Here is a 14,818-nt window from a genome sequence, read left to right on the forward strand (position 1 = left end):
CTGAAAGGATCCAAGGTTAAAAATGAGTCCATGGTTCAAGCACTGCAAAAGCCCTCTATTAAGCACTGCTTTACATCACTAGTTGCAACACTACATTCTGCTAAAATTTAGAGTACATTCTCTAACATAATACAGCAGTTTACCTCACTACAATGGAGCACGAGACTCATATTAATTTGTTTGGGGTTTTTTTTTTTAATCTGGCAAAACTCACAATTAAAATAACTAAACAACTTCATTTTAGAACAGAGCAAGTGTTTTGTAGCCCCCAGTGTACCAGTAAAAATAATAAGCAGGCAATAAATAAGACCAAATACACTAATCTATGTGAAAAGTCTGAAAAGCAAATTTGGAAAAAAAACAGAGAAGTATCTAGCAGACTCTTACCATTTCTTTTGACTCAATTCTCATTCTTCAGAGAAACACAAAGAAAGAGCATCCAATAAAAAATGTAAAATGTCTGCCTGCCCTGAGATATTACATACACACCCACATACAACACACTAAATTCATACTTCATCAAGGTTTTCAACCCTTCCTGTAAATAAAGAAACAAATATAGACAACAACTTTTACTCTGAGGTGCCAATTATAAACACCACTAATGTATATTTTAGCAGAGAACTCGGGATTCTTGAAATAGCTGAATTTTGTCAAGAAACTTACCTCTCACAGGCTTTACTTGAGGCGTAAACATCATTTTGCATTTGTACACACAATCCCCTGTGTCCCCAGGCCAATGAAAAGTGATGCTGTGCCTTTTCAGCACTACTGCATCCTCCAACACAGACACTAACCCAAAAAATTAATCAAAAGCTCTTGAGCACCTGCTTGCTCACGAGGGTATGGCATTAAACTGGAAGGCACAACACGTCTCATGTAAAGAGCTCAAGCTCTGGTCAAGATCTTGCATTTACTTTCCATGCCAACTGCTCTGTACAAGATTACTTCTCTTAGTTTCTTTTGATAGGAATTTGATAACAAGTATTTCAGTGTGATCCAAGGCATCTGTACAGGAGACAACCTGCAGAAGAGCTCCTCTTAACTGCTTGCACATATCAAAGCAACAAATTTTGGATGTCAGTTATTTTTACTTGCTTTAAATCTGGCTTCTACTCTTTGTGATTTGTGAATAAAAGGAATCTTTTTGTGGGGAAGATGGATGCAATAAATCTCCCAAACAAGTTGTTAACAACGAATGCCTAATATGAATTAATTTAAATCAAAAATCTGCTGGTGTGATTAGCTCCTTCAATTAGAGGTGTTCTGATACTGCAAAAATTACTCCCAAGATCAGAAAAGGCTCTCTCTCTTCAGCAAAGTCTTGTTCACACATTTCACCTATTGCTTTTTAAGGTGATTACTTGATTTCCTTATGAAGATTTTGCAAGGTGAAGAAGTAAAGTGATAAACCAACCCAGATTGCCTTTTGTTTTTTTTTTTAGTTTAAATTAATTGAAGCAGAAGAAAGAACTGTAGAGAAAGGAAGGGAAAACATTCTTAATTCATCACCTGTCTTCTCATGATACCAGGAAAAGACCTAAATCACAGAAAGACCTAAATAATCAGAGAAAACTGAATGGTTTGGGTTTGAAGGGACCTTAAAAATCATCTCATTCCACCCCCTGCCACGGGCAGGGACACCTTCCACTATCCCAGGCTGCTCCAAGCCCTGCCCAACATGGCCTTGGACACTTCCAGGGATGGGGCAGCCACAGCTTCTCTGGGCACCCTGTGCCAGGGCCTGCCCATCCTCACAGGGAAGAATTCCTTCCACAGTAATTGATAAGTGCATGACAAATCTGAAAGAATGTGAACGGAGCCACTTGGAATTACCTGGATTCCTTCTTCTACATGCAATGGCTGGAAAGAAAGAAAGCATCCTGTTATTCCTCTATACAGCCAACTGCTCCAGCACAGAGCTAAGGAAGCATGCTGAACATTTACCTGGTGATCTAGATTTGCTACACAGGTGTTAAACAGAGACCAGAATCCCAGATAAGAGAGGGAAGGGGAAGGCAGGCTGTGAAATGACTTAAAAAGGGTCAGCAGGGTCAGAGAAATGAGCCGAGGCACATTCTTAGCAGAGTAGGAACAAACAAAGGGAAAAAAGCAGTGGCAGGCCAGGCCAGAAGATAAGAAGTTCAGGCAACCAAGGAATCAGATAAGAGGAGTTATACGAGATTTTTTTCAACCCTGTGGGTGGTGCGACTCAGAGCTGCGTTTGAGCCTTGACAGAAGGATTTGAAAGTGGCTGGAAATACATTGTTCCAATGAAAGGCCTTGTCAGAGCCCAAAGCTCAGCTCTGTGTGCGGGTGCTGGGAGAGAGACAGCGCTGCCCGAGCAGAGCTGTGCAGGGCAGGCTGGGGAAGGAGGATCGAGAGAGCGCCCAGGACGTCTCCGTACTCACAGAAACAGCACCGTGGCCGACAAGATGAGACGAAAGGGAGCTGCTTGTTTAATCATTTCCTTTCTCCTCTCCCCCAAAGATGGTGGTTAAAGCAGTGCTCAAATTTAGGAGCGCTTAGGAGACAGAAAATAAAGGGAAGGGGTGGGATTGAAGATGACAACACGGCTTAGAATGACTGCTGAGAGGAGGGAGCAAAACAATTCGTTAGGTAAGAGACCAGGTTTGGAGGAGCAGTAAGAGAAACAAGAAGAAAAGAAAATTATGAGGGAGAAGAACTATAAAACTCAAGAGATGGCCATATTAAGAGTAGAAAATAGCCAAGTGCCTGGGCTTGGCCAAACACAGCTACTCCAGGCAGGATCCCACCAGGAATGCGGGGCTGGGAAGTGCCACACGTGCAGCTCCAAAACCCCTGGGCTTCCCAAGGCTTTGCAAATCCAGGTGCTCCCTTTCCTGTACCATTGGCGCAGTCGCTCTTCCTGAGGTTCAGATGATTCCCTCAACAGTAACTACGGACTAATCTGAAAGTGGTGACTTTGGTGGGGATTACAATAATTCCGTGTAGGGGACATGAAATCAGCAATCCCCCTCTGGAGTAGGGGGTCCCTGTGCTGCGTCTTCCCTGCTCTGGAGGCAGCGGGATCCCGCCGGTGCCTTCCACAAGTCATGGATTCAAAAACCAGAGAAAGAATCATGCAATAACCTCATCGTATCCAACACCCACTGGAACAATCAGTTCTAACACCAAAGGCTGCTGCCATAAAGCTCATAAGCAACAGGACAGATGAAGAGAATGGAAAAAAAATTCACAAAATGAACAGAAACCTGCATAAACTGGGACTTTGCTGTCAGACAAACCAGGAGTTTGAGTACAGATCCTGAAGAGAGTAAGTTTTATATTCTTGTCTCTAGGAGCAAATAACAAAAAGACATTTTTCCATTTTAACTAAAAGGGGTTTGCGCCTATGAAATAAATAATGAATAGCACAGTCTTACTTACTCTGTAAAGACCTTAAATATTTGGGAAAAATAATGAAAGCAAAATATTTTATATGATTACATCTAGAGAACTTTTCTGTTTGTTTGGGGATTTTTTTTTGAAAATGCCGACTTCCTCCGACTTTCTAGGAAACTAACTCTTCACAAAAATTCCTGGTATTTTCTTTTCAAAGTTGTTAAGATTGAAATGGAAAACCCAGTTTAAAAATTCTTAAGAATCGGTTCCTCCTTATTTGTGCAAAGAGGTGAAATTAAAGTACTGAGTCCACCAGAAGCATTTATATCCCTCCTCTGTGAGCTGAGCAAAGACTGTAAACAAGGCACAAGGAACAGGAACCACAGGTATTCCGTGTTAGCAAATCCTGGTGCTGGGACACCACAGAGTGAAAATGATTTTTAAATTAATACTTTTGTGTTTCAAAATCTTAATTATGCATCTTTTATAAAATACAGTTCCCCTGATCAACAACATTTCTTCGGCCACCAGGAAGGAAATATTAATTGGACAACAATGGCTCAAATTTGTTTTTAACAAGCACAGAACTTCTGTCCAACTGCAACCATACACATGACCTGAAAAATGCACAGCTCTGATCAGTATAACCAATAGCATAAGGGGTTGTTTTGTTTTGTGTTGCTGGTTTTTTTTTAAATAATATCCTTAATGGGGTGGGAGGAGATTGCTGGTGTTATCACATACTGTAGCCAACATACTTGACCAGCTTCAATTCAGTACTTATTAAAAACAGAAAACATTTTTGGCTGTGTTGGGTAATGAATAATTAGTTACTAAATCAGTTTAGTGTTTACATAGATTACAAATGCAAAGTATGAGTAGAGTGATATGGGAGAAGCTGTTGCATGCATTTCTTAGAAAAGCAAAATACTTCGCCTGCACAAGCAGCTGACCCCAAACTTCCATCCTCCTCTGAAAATGTCATTTACAATCATATTTAATTTTTTTTTTTATTCAACTGAGTTAAAAGTAACTGTATCTTCATAGCTTCCATTGCAGTGATTAGTTCAAATGCTACACAGTAAAACCCTGTTTCCCCAACTGTAACACAACATTCAGCTGGCTTTGGAACCAAAGGACGGACAGGGTACGAAACGGCAAAGTCTGGGATAAACTTTTTATGGAACATTATTAATAAATTGTGCTCACCCCATTTTAAATCAGATCTAACAGTGACTCCTCTCTTATTACTTGTTTTATTTTTCAGTCCATGTTCGTCACGTAACAACAACCAGACCCCCTGGCTCGCCCTGTGCTGCCCAAAGGACAGATGACAGACGGTGCTCTCTGCTCTGACATGCAGAACACAGAAAAATCCCAAGGGCCACTGACAGTCCCACTGGGGATTTTCCTTGGCACACAAAGGTTAGTGATCCTGAGTAGGAAGATGAGAAAAAAAGGGCAAATTACTTTCTCCCCACTCCCCCCCTCCCCAAATATAATTTTCAATTCAACATGAACAGATCTTTCCAATACTATAAATGAGTTTTTCCAAATCTAAATTAAATAGGAATTGCCAGGAACATTTTAAGTGTTAAATCAAATGTAGCCTAATTTCATAAAGAAAACATGACATAAGCATCTATTCTGAAGCACAAAATATCATAAAGCAGAAAATTTGGGCATTGTAGTGCTAATATTTCAGGTTACCTGCTGCATCCAGCTCTAGGCATAGAGACAAATTTGAAAACTGGCATCTATCTGAAGCCCCTACAAAGCTCACTCACAACAAGTCTCATGGATTGAGGAAGCTGAAATCTTGCACAGCACACATAATGTGGAAAGGCAGAAAAGAGATGGAAGCTTTGAATAAAGCAGCTTTATTTATTTTAAAACTAAACCATAGCTAAGCCCACACGGGGGAAAGCCTGTTATCCCCTTTTCATTTTCTGCACTACGACATTCAAACGTAGTTCCTTTCCTCTGATGCTGAAAGCTTTCAAATGCATTCAGAAAACAAGCAAAAATAAACATGATTTTTCATTATTAGTAGAGATTCCACTAAATGCTACCTCTCCAACACAAAAGCAGCAGTAGAAAACACCAAATCATTGCATTTTTCTGCTCAGTGCAACATATCTTTACAAGCAGCTCGCTGCGAAGACGCCATTTTATCAAACCTGAAACGCAGCCAAAAGCTCAGGACGCTGTGCTGCTGCTCTCTCGCTGAAATGTTATGTAATAAATTGATTTAACAGAAGCAGATGCTATTTTCTCAGGGTTAGGGTTACTTTCTCTCTTTCTTTGGCTCTAAAAAGGGCTGATGGGTAATAAAATACCTGAAGAAAGGAGCCGCCCAACCATCCTAGGAGACGCTACATTGTGTGCAGAGCTGTTTCTACTCCTGCCTCTACGTTCTCCAGGGCTCCCGGCTTCAATATGTCGGCTGTGTACAGTGTAAGCCTCATCCTGTAGAGCTGCCAAGAAAATCTCTCAGTGCGAGCGCGCGCCCAGACAACCTGCGAGCTCGGCCGGGCCTCGGCTGCACTGGCTATGGAAATGCCCTTTCCACGCACAGCCCTCCTCCCCCTTCCCCTCGCTCCGCTCCTCGGCTCTAGGTGAAGGTATCAACAGAGCAGGATTTTTAAGCTTTGATTATCTAATTGCAGCTGACACTAAACCGATCTTCCTTCCTCTTTAAATTCTTTCAACTGTCACAAAACATTTTCACTTCAGGACCCAGCTACAATTAGCGCCCGTAGCTGCTTTTCTGCCGCTTTTGAAAGTCAGCCAAGAGAAGACGCGGGCGCTGCCGAATGCCTGCCCCAGCTCCTGCCTCCTGCCCGGAGTCCTCCTTCCTCCTGCCCCAGCTCCTGCCCCGTGTCCTCCTCCCCTTCCCAGCCCCAGCTCCTGTCTCCTGCCCGGTGCCCTCCTCCCTTCCCCAGCCCCATCTCCTGCCTCCTGCCCGGTGCCCTCCTCCCTTCCCCAGCCCCATCTCCTGCCCATCGCCCTCCTCCCTGCTCCAATGCCAGCTCCTGCCTCGTTGTTCTCCTCCCTGCCCCAGCTCCTTCCTTTGCCAAGCGTCCTCTCCCCTGCCCCAGGCTCCTGCCCGCCGCCCTCCTCCTGCCCCAGTGGCAGCTCCCAAGTCCCAGATGTACTCTGGACTTCTGCCAAGCCCTTAATGACTTCCCTGCCTCTATCTAAACCAGCTCTAAGTGGCAAACGCGAGCGCATTAATCAGCGGCGCAGTTGTTTATAGAGGCAGGGAAGAGCTGCCCGAACAATGCGGCAGGAGCGGGCGCTGGCTGCGCCTGCACAGCGGGACCAACCATCTTGGAACACCCTCGGCTCCCTCCGAGGCACAGGAACATTCAGAGTGAGCAGAACAGGGTCAGCTTTGCATTTTTAGGACCTAAAAGATCATCACCAATTCCAAGATCGCACGCAGAGGGCTTTTATCAGTGCACCATGCAAATCTTGAAGGCTAATTCACACAAACTTCCAGCATGTCCAACACACTCCTTTACAATTATTTCCCCTCCTACCTGCCCCAAATACATATTAATGACGTGGTAAATGGGGCACATTTCAAATTTGCTGTTTCAGTTCCTGTCAGTGGCTCATCAGGGCGGTTTGGCCCCTCTGTGCTGGATCTCACACCGATGGCTCTTTACAGCTTCGGCCACACTCTCAGGGTCGCTGCTACTCCACACCGAGGCACAATCGCTGCTGCTATTCTTGGCTCGAGAACTGCTCCACTGAAGGACTCCTGAAAATAGTTGGTTTCCTCTTGACAACATTTATTCTCTGTTTCTCTGCAAGAGTCTCTGAATACTGGTCGGGTTCAACCTCATTTCAGAAACAACAGATAAATGAAAATCAAATCTGTTTGGTTTTGTTTCTATTCAGAAAATTATTTCAAATGCACCCAGGAACTAGGCTTGAGAGACAATTTTGTAGTAACAGCTTTAAGTGAAACTATTGTTGTGGTACATTAGATTCCTTTAAAACTAACCATACATGATTGAAATTTCCATTAGTTAAAATAGGTCAAAACTGGACTCCTTGTATTTTTCCTATAAATAACACAAACTTCCTATAATCAACTTCCATTTATGAAGGTAAGTACTTACACAGGGCACCTATCGAAGGGGACTGTTTTGACCAGTGGGGGTACACAGAAAGGCAAAGAAGAATCCCAAGAAATGAGTCAGAGCCCACTAAAGAGCCTGGGAGCAAAATGAAGTGCAGCTTCCAACCAACTGTGCTGGCAGAGCACATCTGTTCCCTTCCCATCTTGGGCCAACTTCGATGGGGAATGTGCCTCATAAACTTGAAATTCGTAATTATTAATACCTGAAGACTAAAAATGCCGATTTGAGAGGCGATGCAGCCCACTCACCTGGTCTAAGGAACTATTCCTGACACACACCAGGTGACATTATCCCATTGCCTCCAGCAACGGAGCTTGCACATTCCCAAGTGCTCTATCTCACACTTCTCAAGACAGCTTTCATATCGGCACAGTTTTCCTAATGTCCACCCTTAATCTTCCTTGTTGAAATTTAAGCCCATTATTTCTTATCTGATCCACCACAGGCACACAGAACATATCATTTCCTTCCCTGCAGCAGCCATTTAAGCATCTCAGCATTTATAATTCCAATCTTCCTTTGACTCAGGAGCTTCAATTCCTTCCTTCTTTGCAAGGCTTTTTTCCAAGACCTCTACCCATTCCTGTTGCATTCCTCTGCTTCTTCCAAGTGGTTCCTTCTGAAGGCACAGTACCTCCCACTGGAATGTTATCCCACATGTCCCATGGGAAGCAGTGCTGCCTCTATCCCTCAGTGACTGCTCTCTTTTCAACACATTAATTAAATTTACCCTGTGACCACATCCCTTTTTGCAGCCTGAGACCCACACACCTGTACTTGGGTATAGAGCTGCTCTGGCCAAAATGAAGAAACTTTCCAATTTCTTTATTTCTTATCCAATTACACAGGTGTGTCACCACTATTCCATACTGTAATTCTGCCTTTCTGTTGCCTTGCACTCTTCTCCAGTTGGTCTCGATCAAAAATTTATTGAAGGCTGTTGTTTATAGTTGAAAGCTTGACTGAAATATCAGAGTACAGATCTGCACTCTCACTCAAAACGTTCTCATCACTGTGCCAGGAAGGACAGCTACTCCCTGTCTGCACCTTCCCAAGCAGCTGTGACACTTCTTACAAGAGCTCCATCTTGTACTTCCCACTTATTTACACCACCACACATCCAGCACGGGAAAGTCTTCTGAGCCACTAGGAAGGGCTGCACAAAGTTGATTTCTAGGACATTCCAGAGTGCCTGTCCCACTGCTGATAGGGAACCACCCCCTTTGGTATAACCTGCTCCCCACAAACCCTGGTGACTCCGCATTTCTCTCCTGAAAAGTTCAACATGCACAGAAATGGCTGCTTTGGGTTTTTTCCCTAGGATCATTCTAACAGTTACTCTGTCTGATTTACACTTCCTCAGTTCCAACTTTCTCACCTCTTAACATTGGTTGGCTTTTTTCTCTTTTGTAGTTTTCATACTCTTAAAGTGACCACATTTCTCCAATCCATCCTCTACTTAGTCTCCTATGAACGTCATCATTTCCAGACAACTGGAAACTCTATTTCCTGGAGTATTTGCTGTAGCTTTTGTTCTAAGTTTACAGATGAAGGGGAAACGTATTTAAAGTATTCCTGATGCCATCCATCAGTAGTTCCCTGTGCCCCCCTGACCTTGCTTCTACTAGTGAGTGACTTATGAAAGAGTTAGCTTTTTGTTCTTTGGGGCTTTTTTTCCTCCAAACTACTACAAATGTCTTTATTTCTTTCTAGTAGCACTATATGTAATTCCTGTTGCTGTCGACCTTTTACTTCTCCACCGCCAGGACAGGTCCTGCTACTTGGGTCTCTTCACATGCTTTGTCAGAAAACGGCCACCTGCACATTTGATGACCTTGTCAGACTGTTTCCTAACCTTTCCTTCCCCACAGACACCTGGGCAGTTCCTGTCCCTGGCAGCACAGCCATCCACAGTGAAGCTGGAGGAGATGCAGCTCTGCAGCTCCTGAAGCAAAAGCAGCCACCTGTGAGCCATCAAGTTTTTGCACAGCCCTACTCTTTGAAAGTGAGGACAGCAAAACTACAAAAGCACCTCAGTTATTTATCCTTCCACAGATTTTTATTTTTCTTTCTCCCTGTGAAAAATTCTAATCACTGTCAAAGAGATTTGAAGCAGCAGATTTATTTTTCATGCTCTGCTGCCTGATGTCAGATAACGTACACAATACAGAAAAATTTGTTCCAAATATTAGTTTACTGATGCGTTTTTTTACCATAATTTTTCATTCCTAATGCCTGTATTTAGGCTACACCGAGCTTGCCACCTCCTTGTATTCAAAGCATTATATGGAATTCTTGAAAATTTAGATGGGAGACAAAACTCTCCATTAACTGAGACTCACTTCCCACAACTTTTCTATCACTGCAGTTCAGAAAATGTTCATCATCCCGGAGACAGCACCATGGGTTAGATCCCTTCTTTGTGTTACCTGCTACATTTTTGTCCTTGTGTGATGTTTTAACTTCCTTTTGTCTAAATATACACCTGGCACCAGTGACCTTTGGCAACACTCCCTGATTTCCAGGGCCACACATCATACACCAAAGTGCTACCAGATAATAAACAGAGCCCTGAGAAACACTACAAGAAGACAGAAACACTTATCACCTCTTACACCTGAACATCCCCTTAGAGTGCTAATTCAGTGAGACTACTGGCAAAAAAAGTAATCGAGCCTAATTCTGGTAATTTTTCCATGGTTTGATCCCACTAGCAGGAAGACTTTTCCACAGCCACATTACAGAAGTGTGTGTACAGTGATGAGCTGTACAGTGAGTTGCTCTGCAAATCGTGGCCAACACCAGTGTGTAAGGATTGGAGCTGTCAGGAGTTTTTGGCAGGATAGAATTGTGTGTTTGTCATATACAGTCACCTTCCACTGAAGTAGCATAAAGAGCCAATTCCTGTGTTTCTAAAGAAACATCACCATGCTGCTTTCTTCATTCGAGATCAACAGCCGTGACATTATGAAGCATATCATCCAGGAATTATGCAGAATACTTTTTTTAAAAAGTGTATTTTCTACATAAAGTGTGAAATTATATACATAGAAAGTGTGCAAACAGAATGAACAAATATTACCTAATTTCTCCTATATAGCTTTTAGTGTTTTAACTATTACATATGAAAAACTCTGCTCTGGGAGATCCAGAATGAATCCATTTCTAAAGTTTCTGGTTTTGATTGTGTAACTTTCCAACTAAAAGCAAAAACACAGTAATGTTTTGCCAGCAAAGATATGCTGCTAATGAAATTGCAGAATATGGGCCCAAAGAGGTGAAGTTCAGCAAATCATTTCCATAAAAGCACTTTACACATGTGCTTTGTTTGTCAAAGCTCAGCCTGTTTGCAATGCCTCCAGGAGATCAAGCTAAATCTTTTTTCAGACTTTTGAAATTAAACTTTATTAATGTATTTCAGAACTGCTTTGGCATGTGCATGCCTCACCTACAGCCATCACAAATCACAATGAGCTGAACTGCTCAAGCTGAATTCCTCAAGCATGACTTTTGCAGAAAGGTCTCTATTACTTTGCTGGATCTCATGAAAAAACTGTGTGTCAAAGCTTATCAGTGTTTTCCAACTATATTGACTGGCTTTAGAAGGCATGATGTCTCTCCCTAAAACTTTTCTCCAAATTTGACTTTACAACCATATAAAATTGCCCAGTTAGAAGGAATTCTGAAGTAACAGCAGTTAAAGGGTTGGATGTTTGGAATGAATATTGTCAGACATGATTTTAACAGTAACCAGCATATTTTAATCTTGCTTCCTAAAAAATTATCAAAACTAAGGTTAATGCAAAGAGATTATAAGAAGAGTTAACCTGTCACACAACAGCACTCAGCAACTTGCAGCTGCCCACTTCATACCATGCATGAATCCAGGAGCATGAATCTTGAAACTGCAGCTAAAGAAATCTTCAAACACAAAATAAACCTTCCAGCTCCAGGAAAAAGAAGAATAAAGTTCAGCACAAAATCTAGAATCAGCCCACACGAGGAAAATAAATCAGTGTCTGTAACTGCTGTCAAATTCTCACTCCACAGCAAACAACAGATAGAACAAATTAAGAATGTAACTCAAGTTTCCACAAGGCTGGTGTGTTTACTCATTCTGATTACTGCAGGAGTTACTTGCTCTCATTTCTTTCTGGACTTTGGAAACAGATGATAGGGATCTGTTCTGCAAAACACTCTACTTGCCAATAAAAAGATGGGTACAAGTTCCACCCTGACTCCTGAAGGACATGGTAGGTTGCTTTTGAGCTGACAGATGGTTTCACATTGCTGAATTTCAGGCAAGTCAAAGGCATCTTGGAGGAGAACTGATTACTTCTTTTGATCTCTGTTCTTATAATCATCAAACACACTGGTTGCCTGGAGACTCCTATATAAAATTCATCATTCGTAAAGAAACTAAGAAATCAACATTACTTGGTATTTTTAATCTCCCATGGTACCTTCCAGAAATTATCCTAATTCTTTTAGATCACGCGGCAAAGGACCATTCCATTAATTCAGTTAATGCCTCACACCTTAATGAGGGAAGTTAACTATTCACCTGTTTAGTGGAGTGAGTTGACAAAGAAGGGAGAGAGGGAAGAGATAAAAAGTCCCATCTTTAAGTAAAAATAACAAACTAGACTAGATAATAGAATACTGCTCATAAATCAGAGATACAGCTTTCCTTCAGTGTAATCCTGGAAAGGATTACAGAGGGGGCAGGTCAAGAACAAGCTCTGTAGCTCAAGACAGAAGTTCCAGACAAATAACTATTCCACTCTAAAGCACTTCAGAAATTTCATAACTTCAAAAGTTTCATAATAGTTAACAACGAATAAAAGACTGTTTTCAAGGGGTAAGATTTCTAAAATATTCTATGCAATTTGAAATGTTTAAATTCTGTTACAGTTTGTCTGGTTAATGTTTTAGAGATTACCTTAAGAAAGAAACAAAGAAGTCCCTACTCTCACCCACTTCACTGATATTTCCAGGTGATAAACCTGACAAAGAATATATTAGTGGCCATTAATTCCCACTTGCCTAACATTGGCAGAACATCCTTTTTAATTCACGACATTGCAGTTAAGTTCTGATAAGTGTTTTGGATAGGCCAAGGCAGTAGATAACAGGGGCTGCTGATAAGAGAATAAAGAGATAAAATAGTGGGATTTTTAGAGTGGAGAGACTGGCAGTGACTCTCTAACAGCATTCCTTGTATCCAGATATTATAAGTAGGGCCTGAAAGGAGCGTGGATGCATAATTACAAATTAACTCTGAAGGGATATGAAGGTATAAGAAGAAATGCTACAGACATGAACTCACATGAAGCTTCTTCTGGATACAAGATGCTCATGTAAGACACGACCAGTCTCAGTAAGATTTATGGGGAAATTCTTACGTTTACAGGATATAGAACTCCCTATTTTTTTCTCAATCTAAAAGTCACTCAGATCCCAACAGCTGAGATGAAAAGGCTTTGGCCTTCCCTACGTACTCTTCCTACTTCTTTGCTCTTTATGCTCGACAAGATGCAAACAAAGCCTGGATCAGAGACTGAGTGACAGTGTGAACGTGTACAATTCGTGGCTGCAAAGGTCTCTCAGGAGAGAGGTACTCCTCCCTTGGCCTCCCAGGGCAGCCAGGCACAGAGCTGCTGTCCTTACAAGCCGAGCTGGACTTTTTTTTTTCCCTCCTGCGTCTGCAGTCAGTAAATGAGCTGATGCTCCACCTGCTGGAAAGAATGATGTGAGAGCTCCAGAATTCAGCAAGTCCTTTCTGTGTGGAAAAGGCCATCACTGAAATCTTGAAACACCACCTCGTGTCAGCAGACAAAAAGGTAGCCAAGATGTTGCTTGTTTACGACCCTGTCCCAAGGGGTCTGTTCAGTGTGCAGATCCTGTGGTGCCTTTGAAACCTTTTGTGTTGACTTTACAGAGTAAACAGCAACAGGACAATTGTGAATCTATGGACAAACTGCTATTGAGTAATTAAAATTGCAGGTTTAGAACTGAAGTGAGAACGAAATTATTTACTCAGAGGGTAGTAAGGCCAGAGGAGACCATGGAAATGCTCCAAGGGCTGGAGCTCCTCTGCTCTGGAGCCAGGCTGGGAGAGCTGGGAGTGTTCACCTGGAGAGGAGAAGGCTCCAGGGAGAGCTCAGAGCCCCTTCCAGGGCGTAAAGGGGCTCCAGGAGAGCTGGAGAGGGACTTTGGACAAGGGATGGAGGGACAGGACACAGGGAATGTCTGTAAGCTGAAGAAGGGCAGGTTTAGATGAAATACTAGGAAAGAATTCTCCACTGCAAAGGTGGTGAGACACTGGTGCCAGGCTGGACGGGGCTTGGAACAACCCAGTCTGGTGGGAAGGTGTCCCTGCCCACGGCAGAGGACTGGAATCAGAGGAGCTTTAAGGTTACTTGAGCTCAAACCACTCCATGACTATGATGGCAAGAATTACTTTTGCTGAGAGTTTGATCTGGGTTTAACTTGTTTAGGGCAATATTAAGCTGAAAAGCTGCTGCACTGTTTCTTTTCCTCTCATTTCTACTAGCTTTTACTGTACTCTGAATTTTTCCAATGGTAACATGAAAGAAGGAAAAAAATAAAAAGCCCCAAACTAATTCCAACAGTGTAAAACATCTGCTGAGGGTCACCAGGCTGACAATCTACACATACAGCAAGTTAAAATAGGAATGGGGGAAAAAATAAAGCCTGAAGGTAAAAATGCATCTGGCAAGATCAAAGTCAGACAGCTCCTGCTAAACTCTTACAAGCAAAGTTCTTTTATGAGTTATGTTATGATTTACAGTGGACTTTGTTTCATTGAACTCAAACACAGATGCTTCAGAAACACCTATAACGATGCCTGGGAGAAACCTCATCCTCACCCTCAGGCAGCCTGAGCCACTTCAGTTGGCTGCTGTGTGTGTCCCACATAAATAATGATGAGAGGGGCAGCTCCGATCTCTGCTCCCCGGGACCTGAGGGAACTGCTGGAGCTGGGCCAGGAAGGTTTGGGCTGGATATTAGGGAAAGGTTCTTCCCCCAGAGGGTGCTGGGCACTGCCCAGGCTCCCCAGGGAATGGGCACGGCCCCGAGGCTGCCAGAGCTCCAGGAGCGTTGGGACAGCGCTGCCAGGGATGCCCAGGGTGGGGTTGTTGGGGTGTCTGGGCAGGGCCAGGGGTTGGACTGTGATGATCCTTGTGGGGTCCTTCCAGCTCAGGATATGCTACAATTCTATGATTCCAGAATTCTGAAAATAAAATAATAAACATATCTCCAACACAGAACAT

The 14,818-nt window shown here is 42.8% G+C and overlaps 1 long non-coding RNA gene across 1 annotated transcript; it reads left to right on the forward strand.

Moving 5' to 3' along the window:
• The first annotated feature begins 2,971 nt into the window (after positions 1–2,971).
• Positions 2,972–14,536, forward strand: LOC121666739. The gene is made up of 3 exons (XR_006016764.1): positions 2,972–3,298; positions 4,634–4,791; positions 9,392–14,536. It is a non-coding gene; the product is annotated as an uncharacterized LOC121666739 (long non-coding RNA).
• Positions 14,537–14,818: the final 282 nt, after the last annotated feature.

The sequence above is a fragment of the Corvus kubaryi genome, unplaced genomic scaffold, assembly GCF_017639235.1.
Source record: "Corvus kubaryi isolate FWS band 111438036 unplaced genomic scaffold, C.kubaryi_AGA036_p1.0 37353, whole genome shotgun sequence".
Lineage (NCBI taxonomy): Eukaryota > Metazoa > Chordata > Aves > Passeriformes > Corvidae > Corvus > Corvus kubaryi.